Source organism: Triticum dicoccoides, chromosome 3B (genome assembly GCF_002162155.2).
Source record: "Triticum dicoccoides isolate Atlit2015 ecotype Zavitan chromosome 3B, WEW_v2.0, whole genome shotgun sequence".
NCBI classification, from domain to species: domain Eukaryota; kingdom Viridiplantae; phylum Streptophyta; class Magnoliopsida; order Poales; family Poaceae; genus Triticum; species Triticum dicoccoides.
Window position 1 is genome coordinate 833,853,978 of NC_041385.1, and position 24,196 is coordinate 833,878,173.

General features: G+C 45.7%; 1 pseudogene; it reads left to right on the forward strand.

Annotated features, from left to right (window-relative positions):
* LOC119278776 overlaps nucleotides 1-24,196 on the forward strand; it is a 283,671-nt pseudogene that overhangs the window by 134,402 nt on the left and 125,073 nt on the right.

Consider the following 24,196-nt stretch of genomic DNA (forward strand, 5'->3'; position numbering starts at 1 on the left):
TTGAAAATCGCTGCTTGGGGGTGAGTCAGCGCAAAAATCGGCGCTGGGGGCGATTGGGTTCCTAGCCGCCGCCCCCAGGTCGCCCCAGGCGCCGATATCGGACCATTTGTTTCGCAAAGCGCCCGCTTTTCGGCCCAGTTTCGGCGACAAATTGGCCCGATATCGACGCAAATCGGCCCATATTCGCCGTGGTTCGACGCAAATTCTTTTTTTTTATCACATAGTTCATTACCAAAAATCAATAGAAATCAAATAGTTCAACAACAAATAATTCAATACAAATTATATAGTTCAACAAATAAAAACTCTTATTTCATCACACGTCGAGCTAGGCGTTACCCTTGAGCCTCCATAGGTGCTCCACCAGATCGTGCTGCATTTTTTGATGCACCTGTAGGTCTCGGATCTCCTGAAGTATATTGGAGAAGGCAGTCCAGGTTGTCGGTAGCTGGTGATCAACTTGCGCAAGAGGACCCTGCCTGTAATATGGTTCAGTGTCTGATACGTCTTCAATGTATCTATAATTTTTTATTGTTCCATGCTATTATATTATCTGTTTTCGATGTTTAATGGGCTTTAATATGCTCTTTTATATTATGTTTGGGACTAACCTATTAACCGAGGGCCCAGTGCCAGTTTTTGTTTTTTCTTATTTTAGAGTTTTGCAGAAAAGGAATACCAAATGGAGTCCAAACGAAATGAAACCTTCGCGATGATCTTTCTTGGACCGAAAGAAAACCACAAGACTTGGAGATGCAACGAGGAGGCCACGAGGCAGGAGAGCGCGCCCCCCACCCTCATGGGCCTGTCGTGGCTCCCCTGACCTAGTTCCTTCGCCTATATATACTGTTATACCCTAAAAGCATCAGGGGGAGCCACGAAAATACTTTTCCACCGCCGCAACCTTCTGTACCTGTGAGATCCCGTCTTGGGGACTTTTCCGGCGATCTGTCGGAGGGTGATTCGATCACGGAGGGCTTCTACATCAACACCATTTCCTCTCCGATGAAGCGTGAGTAGTTTACCACAAACCTTCGGGTCCATACTTATTAGCTAGATGGCTTCTTCTCTCTCTTTGATCTCAATACCAAGTTCTCCTCGATGTTCTTGGAGATCTTTTCGATGTAATATTCTTTTGCGGTGTGTTTGCCGAGATCCGATAAATTGTGGATTTATGATCAAGATTATCTATGAATATTATTTGGTTCTTCTCTGAATTCTTATATGCATGATTTGATATCTTTGCAAGTCTCTTTGAATTTTCGGTTTAGTTTGGCCTACTAGATTGATCTTTCTTGCCATGAGAGAAGTGCTTAGGTTTGGGGCAGCAAGGCACGTATTGTATTGTTCCCATCGAGGATAACAAGATGGGGTTTTCATCATATTGTTTGAGTTAATTCCTCTACATCATGTCATCTTGCTTAATGCGTTACTCCGTTCTTACGAACTTAATAGTCTAGATGCATGTTGGATAGCGGTCGATGTGTGGAGTAATAGTAGTAGTTGCAGGCAGGAGTCGGTCTACTTGACACGGACGTGATGCCTATGTTCATGATCATTGCCTTAGATGTCATCATAATTATGCGCTTTTCTATCAATTGCTCGGCGGTAATTTGTTCACCCACCGTAATATATGCTATCTCAAGAGAAGCCACTAGTGAAACTTATGGCCCCTGGGTCTCTTTTCCATATTATTGAATCTCGTTTACATCTTGCTAGTTTCCGATCCACTATTTTGCAATCTTTACTTTCCAATCTATACACCCAAAAATACCAAAAATATTTACTTTACCGTTTATCTATCTCTATCAGATCTCACTTTTGCGAGTGACTGTGAAGGGATTGACAACCCCTTTATCGCGTTGGTTGCAAGTTCTTGATTGTTTGTGTAGGTATTCGGTGACTTGTGCGTTGTCTCCTACTGGATTGATACCTTGGTTCTCAAAACTGAGGGAAATACTTATGCTATTTTGCTGCATCACCCTTTCCTCTTCAAGGAAAACCAACGCAAGCTCAAGAGGTAGTAGTGTCAAACACTGGCTCTTCCTGCTCGCTCTCAATGATCATGTTGTGCAAGATGACACAACAAGTCATGATCTCCCACATTTGATTTTTGACAAGGTCTGAGCAGGGTACCGGACAACAGCAAATCGAGATTGGAGCACACCAAATGCCCGCTCGACATCCTTCCTGCAAGCCTCCTGAACCTTCGCAAAGTGGGAGTTCTTGCCTCCTGGCACAGGGTTTGAGATAGTCTTCACAAATGTAGACCATCTCGGATAGATGCCATCAACTAGGTAGTACCCCATGTTGTAGTGCTGCCCATTGACCTCGAAGTTCACCCGAGGAGAATGACCTTCAACAAGCTTGGCAAAGACAGGGGAGCACTACAGGACGTTGATGTCATTGTGAGTTCCAGGCATCCCAAAGAAGGAGTGCCAAATCCAGAGGTCCGGTGTTGATGGGTTTCGTAGTAATTTCAAAAAATTTCCTACGCACACGCAAGATCATGTGATGCATAGCAACGAGGGGAGAGTGTTGTCTACGTACCCAACGCAGACCGACTGCGGAAGCGATGACACGACGTAGAGGAAGTAGTCGTACGTCTTCACGATCCAACCGATCAAGCACCGAAACTACGGCACCTCCGAGTTCGAGCACACGTTCAGCTCGATGACGATCCCCGGACTTCGATCCAGCAAAGTGTCGGGGAAGAGTTCCGTCAGCACGATGGCGTGGTGACGATCTTGATGAACTACAGCAGCAGGGCTTCGCCTAAACTCCGCTACAGTATTATCGAGGTATATGGTGGCAGGGGGCACCGCACACGGCTAAGGAATAGATCACGTGGATCAACTTTTGTGTCTAGAGGTGCCCCCTGCCTCCGTATATAAAGGAGCCAAGGGGGAGGGCTGGCCGGCCAAGGAGGGGAGGCGCAGGAGAGTCCTACTCCCTCTGGGAGTAGGATTCCTCCCCCCAATCCTAGTCCAACTAGGATTCCTCGGAGGGGAAGAGAGAGAGGGGGGCCGGCCACCTTCTCCTAGTCCTAATAGGACTAGGGGAGAAGGAAGTGGCGCAGCCACCTTGGGCTGTCCCTTTCTCCTTTCCACTAAGGCCCATGAAGGCCCATATGGCTCCCGGGGGGTTCCGGTAACCTCCCGGTAACCCGGTAAAATCCCGATTTCACCTGGAACACTTCCGATGTCCAAACATAGGCTTCCAATATATCAATCTTTACGTCTCGACCATTTCGAGACTCCTCGTCAGGTCCGTGATCACATCCCGGACTCCGAACAACCTTCGGTACATCAAAATGCATAAACTCATAATGTAACTGTCATCGTAACCTTAAGCGTGCGGACCCTACGGGTTCGAGAACAATGTAGACATGACCGAGACACGTCTCCGGTCAATAACCAATAGCGGGACCTGGATGCCCATATTGGCTCCTACATATTCTACGAAGATCTTTATCGGTCAGACCGCATAACAACATACGTTGTTCCCTTTGTCATCGGTATGTTACTTGCCCGAGATTCGATCGTCGGTATCCAATACCTAGTTCAATCTCGTCACCGGCAAGTCTCTTTACTCGTTCTGTAATGCATCATCCCGTAACCAACTCATTGGTCACATTGCTTGCAAGGCTTATAATGATGTGCATTACCGAGAGGGCTAGAGATACCTCTCCGACAATCGGAGTGACAAAACCTAATCTCGAAATACGCCAACTCAACATGTACCTTCGGAGACACCTGTAGTACTCCTTTATAATCACCCAGTTACGTTGTGACGTTTGGTAGTACCCAAAGTGTTCCTCCGGTAAACGGGAGTTGCATAATCTCATAGTTACAGGAACATGTATAAGTCATGAAGAAAGCAATAACAACATACTAAACGATCAAGTGCTAAGCTAACGGAATGGGTCAAGTCAATCACATCATTCTCCTAATGATGTGACCCCGTTAATCAAATGACAACTCTTTTGTCCATGGCTAGGAAACATAACCATCCTTGATAAACGAGCTAGTCAAGTAGAGGCATACTAGTGACACTATGTTTGTCTATGTATTCACACATGTATTATGTTTCCGGTTAATACAATTCTAGCATGAATAATAAACATTTATCATGAAATAAGGAAATAAATAATAACTTTATTATTGCCTCTAGGGCATATTTCCTTCATCTCCCACTTGCACTAGAGTCAATAATCTAGTTCACATCGTCATGTGATTTAACACCAATATTCATACCTGTATATGATTAACACCCATAGTTCACATCATCATGTGACCAACACCCAAAGGGTTTACTAGAGTAAATAATCTAGTTCACATCGCTATGTGATTAACACCCAAAGAGTACTAAGGTGTGATCATGTTTTGCTCGTGAAAGAAGCTTAGTCAACGGGTCTGTCACATTCAGAGCCGTATGCATTTTGCAAATATTCTATGTCTACAATGCTCTGCACGGTGCTACTCTAGCTAATTGCTCCCACTTTCAATATGTATCCAGATTGAGACTTAGAGTCATCTGGATCGGGGTGAAAACTTGCACCGAGGTAACTTTTACGACGGGCTCTTTTATCACCTCCATAATCGAGAAATATTTCCTTTGTCCTCACTAAGGATATTCTTGACCAATGTCCAGTGATCTACTCCTAGATCAGTATTGTACTCCCTTGTCAAATATTGAGCAAGGTATACAATAGTTCTGGTACATAGCATAGCATACTTTATAGAACCTATGACTGAGGCATAGGGAATGACTTTTCATTTTTTCTATTTTCTGCTGTGGTCGGGATTTGAGTCTTACTCAATTTCATACCTTTGCAACACAGGCAAGAACTCTTTCTTTGACTGTTCCATTTTGAACTATTTCAAAATTTTGCCAAGGTATGTACTCATTGAAAATCTTATCAAGCGTCTTGATCTATCTCAATAGATCTTGATGCTCAATATGTAAGTAGCTTTTACTGAGGTCTTTTCCTTTTAAAGAACTCCTTTAAAACACTCCTTTATGCTTTGCAGAAAAATTATACATCATTTCTGATCAACAATATGTCACTCACATATACTAATCAGAAAGGCTATAGTGCTCCCACTCACGTTATTGTAAATATATGCTTTGATCAACTCATCAAAGCGTATATTCCAACTCCGAGAGGCTTGCACCAGTCCATAGATGGATCGCTGGAGCTTGCACATTTTGTTAGCACCTTTAGGATTGACAAAACCTTCTGATTGCATCATATACAACTCTTCTTTAATAAATCCATTAAGGAATGCAGTTTTGATATCCATTTGCCAGATTTCATAAAATGTGGCAATTGCTAGCATGATTCAGACAGACTTAAGAATCGATACGAGTGAGAAAATCTCATCGTATTCAACACCTTGAACTTGTTGAAAACCTTTCGCAACAAGTCGAGCTTGGTAGATAGTAACACTACTATCAGTGTCCGTCTTCCTCTTGAAGATCCATTCATTTAACATGGCTTGCTGATCATCGAGCAAGTCAATCAAAGTCCATACTTTGTTCTCATACATGGATCATATCTCAGATTTTATGGCCTCGAGCCATTTCGCGGAATCTGGGCTCATCATCGCTTCCTCATAGTTCGTAGGTTCATCATGGTCATGACTTCCAGAACATGATTACTACACCACTCTAGTGCGGATCTTACTCTGGAAGACCTACGAGGTTCTGTAGTAACTTGATCTAAAGTTTCATGATCAATATCATTAGCTTCCTCACTAATTGGTGTATTTGTCACAGGAACTGATTTCTGTGATGAACTACTTTCCAATAAGGGAGTAGATACAGTTACCTTATCAAGTTCTACTTTCCTCCCACTCACTTCTTTCGAGAGAAACTCCTTCTCTAGAAAGGATCTATTATCAGCAACAAATTTGCCTTCGGATCTGTGATAGAAGGTGTACCCAACAATTTCCTTTGGGTATTCTATGAAGACGCACTTCTCTGATTTGGGTTCGAGCTTATCAAGTTGAAAAACCTTTTTTTTCCTATAAGCATCACAACTCCAAACTTTAAGAAATGACAGCTTAGATTTACTGCTAAACCATAGTTCATACGGTGTCATCTCAACGGATTTAGATGGTGCCCTTTTAATGTGAATGCAGCTGTCTCTAATGCATAACCCCAAAACAATATTGGTAAATCAGTAAGAGACATCATAGATTGCACCATATCCAATAAAGTGCGGTTACGACGTTCGGACACACCATAACGTTGTGGTGTTCCAGGTGGCGTGAGCTGTGAAACTATTCCACATTGTTTTAATTGAAGACCAAACTCGTAACTCAAATATTCATCTCTACGATCAGATCGCGGAAACTTTATTTTCTTGTTACGATGATTTTCCACTTCACTCTGAAATTCTTTGAACCTGTCAACTATTTCAGACTTATGTTTCATCAAGTAGATATACCCATATCTGCTCAAATCATCTTGTGAAGGTCAGAAAATAACGATACTTGCCACGAGCCTCAACACTCATCGGATCGCATACATCAGTATGTATTATTTCCAATAAGTCAGTTGCTCGCTCCATTGTTCCGGAGAACGGAGTTTTAGTCATCTTGCCCAAAAGGCACGGTTCGCAAGTATCAAATGATTCATAACCAAGTGATTTCCGAAAATCCATCTTTATGGAGTTTCTTCATGCGCTTTACACCAATATGACCTAAACGGCAGTGCCACAAATAAGTTGCACTATCATTAACTTTGCATCTTTTGGCTTCAATATTACGAATATGTGTATCACACGATCGAGATCCAACAAACCATTTTCATTGGGTGTATGACCATAGAAGGTTTTATTCATGTAAACAGAACAACAATTATTCTCTAACTTACATGAATAACCGTATTGCAATAAACATGATCAAATCATATTCATGCTCAACGCAAACACCAAATAACACTTATTTAGGTTTAACACTAATCCCAAAAGTATAGGGAGTGTGCGATGATGATCATATCAATCTTGGAACTATTTCCAACACACGTCGTCACTTCACCCTTTAACTAGTCTCTGTTTATTCTGCAACTCCCGTTTCGAGTTACTAATCTTAGCAACTGAACTAGTATCAAATACTGAGGGTTTGCTATAAACACTAGTAACGTACACATCAATAACATGTATATCAAATATACTTATGTTCACTTTGCCATCCTTCTTATCCGCCAATCACTTGGGGTAGTACCTCTTCCAGTGATCAGTCTCTTTGCAGTAGAAGCACTTAGTCTTAGGCTTAGGACCAGACTTGGGTTTCTTCACTTGAGCAGCAACTTGCTTGCCGTTCTTCTTGAAGTTCCCTTTCTTTCCCTTTGCCCTTTTCTTGAAACTAGTGATCTTGTTAACCATCAACACCTGATGCTCTTTCTTGATTTCTACCTTCGTTGATTTCAGCATCACGAAGAGCTTGGGAATCGTTTTCGTCATCCCTTGCATACTATAGTTCATCACGAAGTTCTAGTAGCTTAGTGATGGTGACTAGAGAATTCTGTCAATCACTATCTTATCTGGAAGATTAACTCCCACTTGATTCAAGCGATTGAAGTACCCAGACAATCTGAGCACATGCTCACTAGTTGAGCGATTCTCCTCCATCTTTTAGCTATAGAACTTGTTGGAGACATCATATCTCTCAACTTGGGTATTTGCTTGAAATATTAACTTCAATTCCTGGAACATCTCATATGGTCCATGACGTTCAAAACGTCTTTGAAGTCCCGATTCTAAGCCGTTAAGCATGGTGCACTAAACTATCAAGTAGTCATCATATTGAGCTAGCCAGACGTTCATAACTTCTGCATCTGCTCCTGCAATAGGTCTGTCACCTAGCGGTGCATTAAGGACATAATTCTTCTGTGCAGCAATGAGGATAAACCTCAGATCACGGATCGAATCCGCATCATTGCTACTAACATTTTTCAACACAATATTCTCTAGGAACATATCAAAATAAACATATGAAAGCAACAACGCGAGCTATTGATCTACAACATAATTTGCAAAATACTACTAGGACTAAGTTCATGATAAATTAAAGTTCAATTAATCATATTACTTAAGAACTCCCACTTAGATAGACATCCCTCTAATCCTCTAAGTGATCACGTGATCCAAATCAACTAAACCATGTCCGATCATCACGTGAGATGGAGTAGTTTCAATGGTGAACATCACTATGTTGATCATATCTACTATATGATTCACGCTCGACCTTTCGGTCTCTGTGTTCCGAGGCCATATCTGTATATGCTAGGCTCGTCAAGTATAACCTGAGTATTCCGCGTGTGCAACTGTTTTGCACCCGTTGTATTTGAACGTAGAGCCTATCACACCCGATCATCACGTGGTGTCTCAGCACGACGAACTTTGGCAACGGTGCATACTCAGGGAGAACACTTCTTGATAATTTAGTGAGAGATCATCTTATAATGCTACCGTCAATCAAAGCAAGATAAGATGCATAAAAAGATAAACATCACATGCAATCAATATAAGTGATATGATATGGCCATCATCATCTTGTGCTTGTGATCTCCATCTACGAAGCACCGTCATGATCACCATCGTCACCGGCGCGACACCTTGATCTCCATCATAGCATCGTTGTCGTCTCGCCAATCTTATGCTTCCACAACTATCACTACCGTTTAGTAATAAAGTAAAGAATTACATCGCGATTGCATTGCATACAATAAAGCGACAACCATATGGCTCCTGCCAGTTGCCGATAACTCGGTTACAAAACATGATCATCTCATACAATAAAATTCAGCATCATGCCTTGACCATATCACATCACAACATGCCCTGCAAAAACAAGTTAGACGTCCTCTACTTTGTTGTTGCATGTTTTACGTGGCTGCTACGGGCTTAAGTAAGAACCAATCTCACCTACGCATCAAAACCACAACGATAGTTTGTCAAATAGACTCCGTTTTAACCTTCTCGAGGATCGGGCGTAGCCATACTCGGTTCAACTAAAGTTGGAGAGACAGTCGCCCGCAAGCCATCTATGTGCAAAGCACGTCGAGGAACCGGTCTCGCGTAAGCGTACGCGTAAGGTTGGTCCGGGTCGTCTCGTCCAACAATACCGCCGAACCAAAGTATGACATGCTAATAGGCAGTATGACTTGTATCGTCCACAACTCACTTGTGTTCTACTCGTGCATATAACATCAACATAAATAACCTAGGCTCGGATGCCACTGATGGGTTTCGTAGTAATTTCAAAAAATTTCCTACGCACACGCAAGATCATGTGATGCATAGCAACGAGGGGAGAGTGTTGTCTACGTACCCAACGCAGACCGACTGCGGAAGCGATGACACGACATAGAGGAACTTGTCGTACGTCTTCACGATCCAACCGATCAAGCACCGAAACTACGGCACCTCCGAGTTCGAGCACACGTTCAGCTCGATGACGATCCCCGGACTCCGATCCAGCAAAGTGTCGGGGAAGAGTTCCGTCAGCACGACGGCGTCGTGACGATCTTGATGAACTACAGCAGCAGGGCTTCGCCTAAACTCCGCTACAGTATTATCGAGGTATATGGTGGCAGGGGGCACCGCACACGGCTAAGGAATAGATCACGTGGATCAACTTTTGTGTCTAGAGGTGCCCCCTGCCTCCGTATATAAAGGAGCCAAGGGGGAGGGCTGGCCGGCCAAGGAGGGGAGGCGCAGGAGAGTCCTACTCCCTCTGGGAGTAGGATTCCTCCCCCCAATCCTAGTCCAACTAGGATTCCTCGGAGGGGAAGAGAGAGAGGGGGGCCGGCCACCTTCTCCTAGTCCTAATAGGACTAGGGGAGGAGGAAGTGGCGCAGCCACCTTGGGCTGTCCCTTTCTCCTTTCCACTAAGGCCCATGAAGGCCCATATGGCTCCCGGGGGGTTCCGGTAACCTCCCGGTAACCCGGTAAAATCCCGATTTCACCTGGAACACTTCCGATGTCCAAACATAGGCTTCCAATATATCAATCTTTACGTCTCGACCATTTCGAGACTCCTCGTCAGGTCCGTGATCACATCCCGGACTCCGAACAACCTTCGGTACATCAAAATGCATAAACTCATAATGTAACTGTCATCGTAACCTTAAGCGTGCGGACCCTACGGGTTCGAGAACAATGTAGACATGACCGAGACACGTCTCCGGTCAATAACCAATAGCGGGACCTGGATGCCCATATTGGCTCCTACATATTCTACGAAGATCTTTATCGGTCAGACCGCATAACAACATACGTTGTTCCCTTTGTCATCGGTATGTTACTTGCCCGAGATTCGATCGTCGGTATCCAATACCTAGTTCAATCTCGTCACCGGCAAGTCTCTTTACTCGTTCTGTAATGCATCATCCCGTAACCAACTCATTGGTCACATTGCTTGCAAGGCTTATAATGATGTGCATTACCGAGAGGGCTAGAGATACCTCTCCGACAATCGGAGTGACAAAACCTAATCTCGAAATACGGCAACTCAACATGTACCTTCGGAGACACCTGTAGTACTCCTTTATAATCACCCAGTTACGTTGTGACGTTTGGTAGTACCCAAAGTGTTCCTCCGGTAAACGGGAGTTGCGTAATCTCATAGTTACAGGAACATGTATAAGTCATGAAGAAAGCAATAGCAACATACTAAACGATCAAGTGCTAAGCTAACGGAATGGGTCAAGTCAATCACATCATTCTCCTAATGATGTGACCCCGTTAATCAAATGACAACTCTTTTGTCCATGGCTAGGAAACATAACCATCTTTGATAAACGAGCTAGTCAAGTAGAGACATACTAGTGACACTATGTTTGTCTATGTATTCACACATGTATTATGTTTCCGGTTAATACAATTCTAGCATGAATAATAAACATTTATCATGAAATAAGGAAATAAATAATAACTTTATTATTGCCTCTAGGGCATATTTCCTTCAGGTGTGGCCACTGCCTTAAGTACCACACTGCAACCGCCTTTGGCCCCTTTGTACATCCCCTGCCACGCAAAACGAATTTTGTTTGTCGATGCTTGATGAGGCAACAACAGCAACTGCGAGGCCCAAGTTCAAGATTATGCATAATGTTGTCCATATTTACGAGAAGTGGTTTAACATGACGAAGAAGAATATAACATGTTATCTGCTGGATGGGGAGGAGGAGCCTATGAGGCCTATACATGGCAACTGTATTGGCAAGGTGATGTTCGTATCGGCCGTTGCTAGGCCAAGGTGGGACAGTGAAGGAAACATGACCTTCTCTGGGAAAATCGTTATCTGGCCATTCGTGAAAGAAGTTCCTGCTCAGAGGAGAAGCGACAACAGGCCCGGAGGTACAATGGAAGTCAATAAAGGTCGACATAAAAGTGATGAGGGAGTTCCTGATAGAGAAGGTCTTTCTAGCGATACAAGCTGTTTGGCCGGAAAGTGATGCTGGACAGACCATCTACATTCAGCAGGATAATGCTAAGCCCCATATCTTGCCAGATGACCCCGAATTTCTAGCAGCTGTCGCAAAAACTGGACTTGACATTAGAATAATACAACAACCCGCCAACAGTCCTGATTTGAATGTGCTTGACCTTGGGGATTTCAACTTGCTACAATCCTTGACAGATTGTCTGAGTCCTAAAACACTACAAGACCTTATTGCAGGTGTTTTGGAGGAATTTGAAGGCTATGAGGTTTAGAAGCTCAACAGAATTTTCCTAACTCTACAGATGTGCATGATTGAGATCCTGAACCATGCAGGGGGAAATGGGTATAAAATACCACATGTTAACAAGGAAAGGCTTGAGGGTCATGGGCAGCTACCTCCAAGACTAACATGCCCTAAAGAGGTTTTCGCAAATGCCCTATACAACTTAAAGGTAATGGCGAGGGTTCAGTAATGAGGCTTGTGCTGCTTGAGATGAGGCTTGTTTAGATGCTTGAGATGAGGCTTGTTTAGATGCTTGAGATGAGGCTTGTTCAGATGCTCGAGATGAGGCATGTTCAGATGCTCGAGATGAGGCTTGTTCAGATGTTTGAGATGAGGCTTGTTCAGATGCTTGACATGAGGCTTGTTTAGATGCTTGACATGGGAGATGCTTGACATGAGGCTTGTTCAGATGTGAAATATGTGTAGTTCCTTGAGATGAGACTTGTGCGGAGTGCATCCCATGTGAAATTACTACGTATGTGTAATACTCCATTTTGCGAGACTTGTATGTGTAACTCTATTTTGTGATCATTTTCACTCCATATATTTTTCCCATTTTGTGAGACTTGTGCGGAGATGCTTGACTTGAGGCTTGTTTAGAGAGCAAGAAGAGAAGAGAAGAGAAATCATTTTTGTTTCAAAAGTTTCATTTGCTTGTGTAGTGTACTCTATTTAAATGAAAGGGAAGAGAAGAGAAAGAGAAGAACAGAGCAAGAAACTTATATTTTTACTCCTACTCCTACTAATCCTACTCCTACTCCTAATCCTAATTTTAATTTTGCTCCTAGCTACTCCTAAATTTAAGTACTCTATAGTAACAGAAAATGTTTTAGTTAATTTCAATTAACTAAAAAGGTTTTAGCTAATTTAAATTAAATGAAATCGGCAGTACATTTTTATTGACAGTAAAATGTTCAAAGAAATAGAAATATCAGTACAATAGCTACTCCTGCAGATTTGCTTGTCCTGCTCCTGCAGATCACTATCAGTACTCTAGCAGCAAAATGTTCATTTACTTTTACTCCAAGAAGATTTGCTTGTCCTGCTCCTGCAGATCACCAAGCATCTTGTTTAATCCAGCTAATTAACTGAAACTTATACTAAACTAGTGTTGTCCCACACTACTGCAAGTGCCATACTACTGCAAGTGTTAAATTAACTGGAACACTAAGCACCAAGATTACTGCACCAAGTCAAATTTAAACACCAAGATTGCTAAAAGCATCAGCAAGCTAACTGGAGTAGTTCAAGATACTGAATCTTGGTTTTAACTAAACAGTATTTATACTTCCCTTTCATTTAAATAGTCCAGTATATACACGGTCAAGTTGTTGGAGCAGCCATTTACTGAACACTAACTTACCCCAGCATATACACAGTCAAGTTGTTGGAGCTTACCGCAGCATATACACAGTCAAGTTCATCTGGCTTACTCCAGTATATACACAGTCAAGTTCATCTGAAAAGTTCAAGAATACTGACTTCCATTTAAAGCCAGTTTAAGTTTACTCACCTAACAAGATAGCAAAAGCAAATCATCTGGCGTACTCATCAAAAGTTCAATATACTCTACAGATCATTAAGCAAATCATCTGGCTTTGTATCTGCACTTTTGTGGTGATGCAGAGATCATTAAGCTACTGGAAAACCCAAAACAGTCAAGTTCCGCTTAAGCTACCGGAGTACAGTACTGGAGTATGCTACTGGGTGCTTGAAATCCCACATTTCAACATTTCATTCAGATCGGGGCCAAACCCATAAAAAATCTCATCTTTTCTGCTGAGTATACCTTGATGTGGACGTCACAGCCGGCAGGGATCTTCTCGATCTGGATGCACTTCCTCGCCTGCTTCTTCTTGTCATCCTCGCTGGCTTCCTCGATGCCTTACTTGGTCTTGGCCTTGCCGGCAGCGCCGGGCTGGGACTTGGCCTCCCAGGTCGAAACTGCCGTCGTTGGGGGAGGCGAGCTCTGCCTCGCACTTGAGTGCCCGACCCCCGCCGCGAGCCTTCTCCTCGGCCGTCCATTTCACCTTGCGGCCCTCGGGGAGGCGGCGGCGCAGGCGGATAGGGCCGCGAGCTCAAGCGCTGTGAGGTCGTGCAGGAGGGCGTACGGGGTGAGGCGAAGGAGCTGCAGCGGGCGTAGCTGCGGCGACAGAGAAGAGAGGGAGAGGGCGGCGACGAGGAAAGGGAGAGGGAGACAGCGAGCGATTGAGTGCGAGTGAGTGAGTGGGAGCTGCGGCGACAGCGGCGAAGGAGGGGTAAAGTTGGAAAGTCAAAAATAAAATGAACGTGACAAAAGTTGAACTGTGAAGCCCCAACAACAAATAATACGGAACATAGGGAGTATATATGATAAGCAATAGAATTACATCAAATACCTACTTGAAAGTAGTATGAACAATACCTCTATGTGCAGAAGTGCTTGTCTCCGCTGCCGCCCTCACGTGAACAATGCCTAATTTTGCTATGTTAAAAAGTGTCACGTCCGATTTTGTTTAATGAAATATGTCAAACTTTCCATGATTTTGGTCCAGTTTAAATAAAAATCAGTCCAGTTTAAATAAAAATCGACCAATCCGCATGAAATTTGTCATGCTTGTTAAGTCACGTTCAAAATGTGTTTACGTCAAAAAAAAAGTGTTGGATGACTGGCTCCGTAGCAGTCTACGTGCGTTCAGAGGTCAAAAGTCCAGTCTTCATGTGGGCTAGGGCGGGTGGGGGTGGGGCTGCGGCCTGTCAGCTGGGTTTGTCGACCGTGGGGCCGCGTCGTCAGTGTCTCTGCAGTTGGCTTCCTTCCTCCGCACACCTCTCCTCTCCTTTTTTTTGGTTCTATATAAAAGAGAAAACCCCCTCCTCTCTCTATATCTCTCGCTTCGACCGCTCTCCTCCTCCGCCACCGCCGCCGCCGCAGCGCCGTCCGATCTTCCTCCTCTCGGTAAGCTCCTTCCCCTGCGCTTTCAACGGCCTCGATCCACCTGCCCGTGTTTCCTCAAAAACAGCCCTGCTGCTTTGGTTGTGATGCTTGTGTTCCTCACGGTAGTATTGTAGTTTCATTGGTGCACCACTGTTAGATTTCCACCTCTCGGATCCACCACCGTGCAATTGTTCCCATATGGATTGGGTGAATTCTAGCATCTCTAGATCCTACTGTCAGTGTCAGGTACGAACCTCATGGAATTTGTTGCTAATCTCATGGTTATCATCTTATATATTAGATCTTATAGGATTATAATTGTCCATCATTGCTTCTCGTGGAAGAAGCTCTTCATCTAGAGATCGATAGAAATACATCGGCGTTATTGTTATATGTGTGTCCTCATACCACAGAATCTACTAAGTTAGACACTTCATTTTCTGAAATTTTGTTTTGTTTATGTGCATAAACAGTGAAGATAGTCCAAATTGTTATATGTGCTGGTCAGCATTTGTGACTAGATTTCTCTTGTTGCTTGTACGACCTACCTGTTGCAAGTGTTGACGTTTTTGTGTAACTTTGTTTTGACCTGAAACAGTTGGGGAGTCCCCTATGGTATTTTTCTATTTTATATAAGTGAAACAAAGTTACGTAGTTAGTTACAAAGGTCAAAGGGCCCAACTGATGCAAAGTAGTCAACCAAGCAGAAAGTAGAGCTTGAAGGTGGGGCTTAACCCTATGACCAATTTTTCTCTGATTTCCGACGAAGATTGATGCCTTGTAGGGTAGCAACTCGTGCTCGATATAGCTTGCTAGCTTATGTAACGGTGGGTCTTGTTGGCTGATTTGGTATTTGCCTCCTCGCTGTAGGTTCTATTGCAAAGTGTTAGTAAGTTAATTGAGAACTTTATGTTTACTTCCAACGTGCCACACCTGCATCACGAGGAAAAATTAAATCTTCCATTAGCAATTAATTGGCATATCAATTACTAACTGTCACAGAGATACCTGCGGAAAACCCTTTACTAACATGAAAATCAAATCCTTGACAGCCAGCCTGCCAGAATGCCCCCGAAGAAGCGTCTGCACTTCTCGTCCGCTGATCCCAACCAGGAAGACCACGTCGAGAAAGCAGCTCCCGGTGTCTCTACCTCTGGCGCAGAAGGTACATTTTGCGGATTCCTGCTCACAATGTGCACGATGCATGCGCATCACATTCTTCTGTGCAGGTCGTTGAGTGGCTTGCGTGTTTGATGAGCTTGCAGATTCCGAGGAGGAAGAGGAGGAAGTTAGCGACAGCAGCACCAGCGACTGGGACAGCAAAGACGACGATGGCAGCCATTCATTGCAGATTGATGGCGCTGACATGGACGAGTAAGTGAACTGTGGAAACCTCTTTCCCACCTTCCCACTTCTTCCCCACTCCTTCTATTTCGTCTCCTTTACCTTTCATCGTGATTTTCTGTCGTCTTCTCGGCTCACATCCCCGTACGGTAGCTTTGGTTTGGTGGGTTCATACCGGGGTTCTTGTTGGGAGGAGCTTGGCCTGTTCGTCGTGGTTCCAGGCTGGTTACTTCTAGCCCTCCTGGATCAAAATGGTGTTACCTTGCTTAGACGCCCTTGTGACCTCCCTGACCAGCCTTCCAGCAGTGCATATGGTGATATGCTGTCAAATGGTTCTGTGGAGATGCGAGGCTCTCATGGAACAAAGCATTCCAGATCATCTAGCCCATGTAAGCTCTTCCCGTTGGGTTATCTGTTTCGTAACAGGTACCACATTTGTCTGTTTAGGGAACCTCTTCGTGTTTCCTACATTGAGTTGGAAGTGTATGCTAATTTCTCGGTCATGAATTGCCTTGTATTCTCTTCTTGCTTGTATTGTTTTTTTTGTTTATACACCCTTAATATTGTTGATACACCCTAAATATTGTCTAACAATTGGTGATTTTTGGTTTGCTAGCCCATCCAAAGTGCACATCTTTGTCAAGAATCCCACCGGTAGGAAAATCTGTCTCAGGGGGGTGCACTTGTCAGACACCCTTTACACCATCAAGGCAAAGATCCAGGAGCGCTACCGCCTCGTCTTCGATAGGGTGCAGCTGGAAGACAGCCGTACATTGGCGGATTATGGCATCCAGCATGACTCCACGCTTGACCTCCAAGAAAAGATGCAAATCTTTGCGACGGAGACGCTAGAAGGCAGGACCATCACTCTAGAGGTCGACAGCCTAGACACCATTGCCAACGTGAAGGCCAAGATCGAAGATATTGAGGGCTTCCCCAAGGTCCAGCAGTGCCTCATCTTTGCCAACAAGCAGCTGGAGGATGACAAGCGCACTTTGGCCGACCACAACATTGGGAAAGGGTCCACTCTTCTCCTCATCCTCCTCCCGTGCAGGCCAACTGCTATGATGCGAATATTCGTGCAGATGCTGCGAGGGAACATCATCTCCCTTGAGGTTGCGCTCAGACACTGTCGACAGTGTGAAGGTGAAGCTCTACGAGCTCGACGGTATGCCCCCTAGACAGCAGCGCATCATCTTTGCTGGCAAGCAGCTGGAGGACCACCGCACCCTGGCGGACTACAACATTCGAAAGGAGTCTACGATTCAACTGGTGGGACGTCTTTGTGGTTGTTGAGATTCATGGGATGCCATCGAACAACAAGTTCATGTTTGCTGCAGTCGGTTTTCCAGTAGTGGTGAATTATCATCATTCTATAGTACCTTAGTAGTGGTGTATTATCTGTAGAACTATCATCCTAGTACTTTCAAGAGTCCCTGCCTTGGTTTGTCTTGGCATGAGTAAGTTGATTGAGAAATACAGTCTGCATGCAGTTTTACCGACTCGTTTCTTTCCTGTGCAGTATGCCATCACAGTCAAAAGTTGAAGCAACAGGGAGCCTAACAAGTACAGTCATTGCATGTTTTTTACATACATGATTTACTATTGCATCTTGTGAAGGTGATATATCACATCCGCACTAAGGGAACTTTTCTATACGTCGGGTGTTTGATCGGCTCTTCTCAGAGAGCCAAACCACGGGCACTCGGCAAACGTACAAACGCCATGAGTCACACTCGGCAACCATGGCTTCACGACAACTATCTAACGTTGCCGACACAGAATCACGGCGAACAAACTACGTTCGCCAAACGCCGCAGATGCCGAAAGCACGACACTGCAAAGAGAAGCAACGTGGCATGCCCATTCGCAACTAACGGCGCCGTCACTTTCTGTTATCCATACCGAGAGCCATGATGGTCCGCTCGGTAGACAACCTGTCACAGAAACATTCAGATTTGACATGTGGATCCACTGAACCTAGTTATCAATAAAACTTTCAAATTATTTGTTAGATTTTAAAAAGAATAATATGACACTAGATTGACTGATACGATCGCCGAGAGCTGCGCTCGGCATACCGCCATTAAATGATAGCTTTGAAACTGACCCGTGGGCCCATAGTGGCCCACATGTCAAAGGTACTTTTACCGAGAGTGCCAGCCTCGGGAAAAGAATGCCATAGATGGAGTGCTGATGAGCTATTCTTTTCCAAGAGTGCCCTCGAACCTCGAAAAAGAAGGCCACTACGATAGTTAAAGTGCTCAGGCGGCACCTTTTCTGAGAGTGATGCTCGTGAAACTGAGTGTTTCCAGAGTGTTGCTCTCGGTAATGTCTCATTGCTTTGGTTGTGAAGCTATTTCTTATCTACCTGTACCTGGTATAGCACAAAAGGCAACGTCCGGTCCACTAACAAGAAAGGCCGCGCGCGAAGGCCCACGAGAGGACCACTATTCTGTATTGTATAGCACTTGTACGCCTGATTGTCCGATTTATTCACCCTTCTATAAGGCCGAATTGTTCAGATCCCAAGACCAAACTGGACCGCAATGATTTCAGAGCATTTGAGCCCGGGCGCCGAATCGCCACATCCGGAAAGAACCTACTATTAAGGCCCAGTTCTTTTGCCAGAATCCGACCCATACTCAGTTTCTCCCAGAATCTTTGAGCCCCATTTGTTTTACAATCCTATCTAGCTAGGGTCTAATTTGATAGGATTGTAAAACAAATGTGGCTCAAAGATTCTAGGAGAAGCTGGGTAGGGGTCGGATTCTGGCAAAAGAACTGGGCCTAAGAGTCCTTGGGCCAGTCTTGACATAAGTAGATTGAGAAATACAGTCTGTGTGCAGTTTCGCCTACTCATTTCTTTCCTTTCCACGCACTCCTATTTACTCAGTTTTGCGAACTCGTCATCACTGTCAAAAGTTGAAGCGACAGAAATCCTAACAAGTGCAGTCACATTGCATGTTTTTTAGATACGTGATCTTCTATTGCATATTGTGAGGGTGATATATCATATCCAGTTGGATTTGGATAGGAAACTAAGTCTTCTTCAGTATCTCTTGTAGCCAAAATGCGGCCCAAATCCCGAGGCATTTATATTAGAAGAATGAGACCTAGAGGGGGCATGTTTTAACAAAATACAAACAAATATAATTAATTAGAGTCCAATGCCAATTCTAGTGGAAGTTCCACAATTTCGATTCAATTGATGAAATTCCACAGTACAAACAAAATTCTTCTGGACCTTACAAAATGATGAAAGGACGACAATTTTTGGTCATTGAACATATAAACCCTCAAGAGCTGCTAGGAAGGAGAAAGCCCTCCACATCACCCCCTAAATCTCTATAAACAGTGATGTGCCACCGCCTGTAAATTCTGCACCTTGCCGAGGGCATTTTAGTCTTTTCAGGACCAGGGGTATAAATCGGGCGGCGGGCGCCACAGCGAGCCAGCAGGGCGAGAGGAAAGAACGAGCGAGAGGGGTGTGAGGCATCGAAAACTCGCCTCCCCCTCCCTCAGGAACCCTAGCCGCCGTCTCCTTCTCCTCCCACCTCAGCCGGCTCCCCCTCCCCCTCCCCCCTTACCCTCTCCCCCCACCCCCTCCTGCATCTCGTTTGCCCCGGGTGCGGAGGTGAGCCTCCCGACGATGGCAGCGGCGCTCGGAGATGCGGCAGATCCCCACCAGGCCATGCTGGCACTTGGGGTACTCCCTGGCAACGACGGCCCAACGGCGGATGGTGCGAGGGAGGCCGGCCACCGCGATGAGTTTCTCTTCCTCTCTCCCTGATCTAGGTCAGATCCCGTTTAACCCCCCTCCTGCCCTGATTGCTTGTGCCATGATTTGCTCTGTGTTTGGATGAGGAAGTAGACCAGCAGGAGGAAGAGATGATCTCGGGACGGGCTCCTTATTGGACTCATTGTACTATAAACAGGTACATGTTGTGCAGCTCATGCTTTTTTCTCTTGCCATCAGTGAGCTTTTCTTCTTTGATGTTACTGGTTTTGGTATGATGTCCCCGTCGATGTGTGTTCTGTGTGTTACCTTAGTTGATACTGCTTGGTAGCTTTCTTCTTGTTCAGGAAATGGTCACGGTTAGCTAGATTTCTTTGTTAGTTCCTGTCAAGAATATTCTCATCTCTAGCTACATTCCAACGGAGGGATTTTTTTTGTTCTCTTTCTTGCTTTGTTGGGTACTTTACTGGCTAGCAAAGCTTTGGATGTAGCTAAATTCATCCAAAGTATATTTTTGTTGTCTTAATGCAATGGCGGAGCTACCACCAAAAAGGTGGGCAGGCCAGAGACTACAAATTGTGCTATCAAATTGAAAATCACTGCATTGTTGTGGGCAGGGCTTCATATAAAACTTCTTTTTTGCTTCAGTCTTGTGTGGGCCACGGCACATCCGGCCTGGCCGTAGCTCCGCCGATGCTTCCTTAGTTTCCCGCATGCCTTATTTTTTCTCTGTCAAGGAAGGATTTTTCTGTTCTATGTTCTTTGGTTGGTGTTTCTTTTTCCTTGTACTGGAGTGTAAGAGATGAACGGCGTGTGTGTGGTATGATGATTAGTATGATACTTACTAATTGGTTATTTTGGATAACCTAAGTGGGTCTGGTCCAGGATTAAGGACAAAATAGTTTCAGATATCTTAGGTTCAGTGTTATTGCTGGCTCTGGATTCAGGCTCAGGTTCATGTTGATGTGTGTTGTAACAAATTAGGTGCCAACCTGGAACATGAGAAAATTTACATCTCTAGAAAAGGACCAGTTAGATGTGTGCCTTAATCCTGTTTGGTTCATATGCATTGCTTCAGTGGAACGATCAATTATCTCTATGTATTGATTCATCCACACCGAGTACAATATACACACACGTTGGAGTAGTTACCAGGAGCCCGGTGGAAGTGGCACGCAGGCCAGGGAATGCTCTATGATCCTATAATCTAGGAGTACAAGTACACATGCATACACAGGTACAATACAGTTAACACCCCCCCTCAGCCGGAACTCCATGTGGAAGGATGTTGAGGCTGGTTCGGAACTCGTTGAAGACCTGTGAAGACAACCCCTTGGTGAACAGATCCGCGGATTGGGAGCTGGAGGGGACGTGGAGAACACGAATGTCACTGAGAGCCACACGGTCGCGGACAAAATGAAGATCGATCTCGATGTGTTTGGTCCTTTGGTGCTGTATGGGATTGGATGCAATGTAGGAGGCCGACACATTGTCACAATAGACGATGGTGGCATGAGACGGTGTGTGACGAAGCTCATGCAAGAGTTGGCGCAACCAGCAGGACTCGGCAACACAATTTGCGACGCCATGGTATTCGGCCTCGGCACTAGACCGAGAGACAGTGGCTTGCCTCTTAGAGGACCAGGACGGCAAGTTATGGCTGAGAAACACACAGAACCGGGAGGTGGACTTGCGCGTGTCCGGACAGCCGGCCCAATCGGCGTCGGTATAAGCCAGAAGGTCGAGGGAGGAGGACTTGTACAGTTGCAAGCCATAGTGTGTAGTGCCACGGAGATATCTCAAGATGCGTTTGATGAGTTGCATGTGAGAATCGCGAGGGGCATGCATGAATAGACACACTTGTTGTACCACATAGGAGAGATCAGGCCGAGTGAGTGTGAGGTATTGAAGGGCTCCGGGGAGGCTACGGTACTGGGTGGGGTTGTCAAGGAGACGACCATCATGGGCAGACAGCTTGGATTCTGTGTCGATGGGAGTGGAGACTGGCTTGCAGTTGAGCATCTTGGCACATTCAAGGACCTCGAGTGCATATTGTTGTTGACACAGGAACAAGCGGTGGGTGTTGGGTGTGACGTTGATGCCAAGAAAGTGATGGAGCTCACCGAGGTCGGACATAGAAAACTCGTGTTTGAGAGAGGAGATGATGCGGTGGAGAGATGTGGTGAACTAGCGGTGAGAATAATATCATCGACATACACGAGAAGGTAGGCAAGAGAGGCGCCACGATGTAGAATGAAGAGCGAAGAGTTGCTTTTGGAGGCGGTGAAGCCAAGGGACAAGAGAAATGAACGGAAATGGTGAAACCATGTGCGGGGGGCTTGCTTCAAGCCATAGAGTGATTTGCGAAGAAGGCACACATGGTCCGGCCGGTCGGGATCCACGAAGCCGGACGGTTGAGCACAGTACACCGTTTCCTTGAGATCGCCGTGGAGGAACACGTTCTTCACGTCAAGTTGGTGAATGGGCCAGGAGCTGGTCGTGGCAATGCTGAGCACGGCGCGAATGGTGGCCGGCTTGACGACCGGACTAAATGTCTCATCATAGTCGATGCTCTCCCATTGGGTAAAACCTCGCATAACCCAACGTTCCTTGTACCGAGCCAAAGAGCCGCCCGGATGGAACTTGTGGCAGTAGATCCACTTGCCTGTCACCACATTAACACCTGCAGGTCGGGGAACCAAAGACCACGTAGAATTCTTAAGTAAAGCAGCAAATTCATCTAGCATTGCACGTTGCCAATGTGGGTCTTTGAGAGCAGATCGGTAAGTTGGAGGGATGGTGAGATGGTGGAGGAGTCGGTGGTGGCGAGGAAAAGTCGCTTTGGTTGGCAAAATCCGGATTTGGAGCGTGTTTGCATTTTATATGAGTTGTGGGGAGGCTGACGGGCTGAGCGCGAGGTGGGAGACGTGGCTGCACAGGAGTGGCGGGCGCGGAATCAGAGGTGGATGGCGTGGGGTCAGTTGCAGGGCTGGCAGGCGCGGGATCCAAGGAGGATCCGCGGGTAGGAGAATCCGGCGGCCGATCCAAGGAGGCGGACGCAGCAGGCGAGGCTGGTGCGAGGCCCGAGGAAGCGCGTGGACGTGGTGGTGGGGTAGCGCCTGGTTCGGGGGACCAGGGCGAGCCGGAGGGTGAGCGGCACGTGGAGGGGGTTGTTGGACTAGTTGGGGAATGACGAGGCGGGATTGGGCTGCATGGGGCGTCCCATCCGGGGGATTGCGTGGGCCCCGATCCGAGGTAGGTGGGCAGGTGGGACGGATCTGGGGTGGATCTGGCAGCAATCGGAGGGCAGGTGGGATGGGATTTTCTGCGGAGGGGCTGGACTGGGGCGTTGGTGTGGGCGGTGCATACGGAAAAATATCCTCGTCAAAAGTGACGTGACGGGAGACGATTACGCGGTGTTGGGTTAGGTCGTAGCAGCGATACCCCTTGTGTTCAAGGGGATAGCCAAGAAATATGCAGCGGGTGGAGCGTGGGGCTAGCTTATGTGGAGAGGTGGCGTAGAGGTTGGGGTAACAGAGACACCCAAACACTCGTATGTGATCATACGTAGGGTGAATGCCATGAAGCATAAACTATGGTGTGTGATCATGAATGGCGCGAGAAGGGCGACGGTTAAGGAGATAGGTGGCCGTGTGCAAAGCTTCTGCCCAAAATGGAGGGGTGGGGTTGGCTTGGACGAGGAGAGTGCGTATGATATCATTGGTAGTGCGAAGAAGACGTTCTGCATTGCCATTTTGTGGTGAGGTGTGAGGGCACGAGAAGCGATATGAAATGCCGTTAACGGAGAAGAACGCACAGAGTGTGGAGTTTATGAACACACCCCCATTGTCGCATTGTAACGCTTTGATGATCACATTGTACTGAGTGCGAACGTAAGAGAAAAAACGTTGGAGAGTAAGGGAGGTGTCTGACTTATTGCGAAGAGGAAAGGACCATGAGAAGTGGGTGTAACCATCAAGCACAATCAAATAATATTTATAACCGGAGAAGCTTACAACGGGGCTGGTCCATAAATCACAATGGATGAGCTCAAAAGGAGCAAAAATGCCACTATGAGAGTGAGGAAAAGGGAGGCGCGGCTGCCGGCCAAGTTGGCAAGCATTACATGGTGTACGCGCAATCTTATTACAAGAGGGAAGAAAATCTTGGGCTGCTAGCGAAGATGTAACGTGGGGCCTGGGGTGGCCGAGCCGGCGGTGCCAAACGTCGCCGTTGGAGATGGTGGCGGTGAGGGCTGTGCTCCAAGGCCTGTTATTGCCGAAGAATGGGTAGAGATCACCGGAGCTAGCGGAGATCATGATTACCCTCCTGGTGCGAAGATCCTTCACAACAAAGCCAAGAGGGAAAAATTCAATAGAGCATAAGTTATCTTTGGTGAATTGGCGAACGGAGATGAGGCTAGTTACTACATGTGGAGAAAAGAGAACGTCGCGTAGATG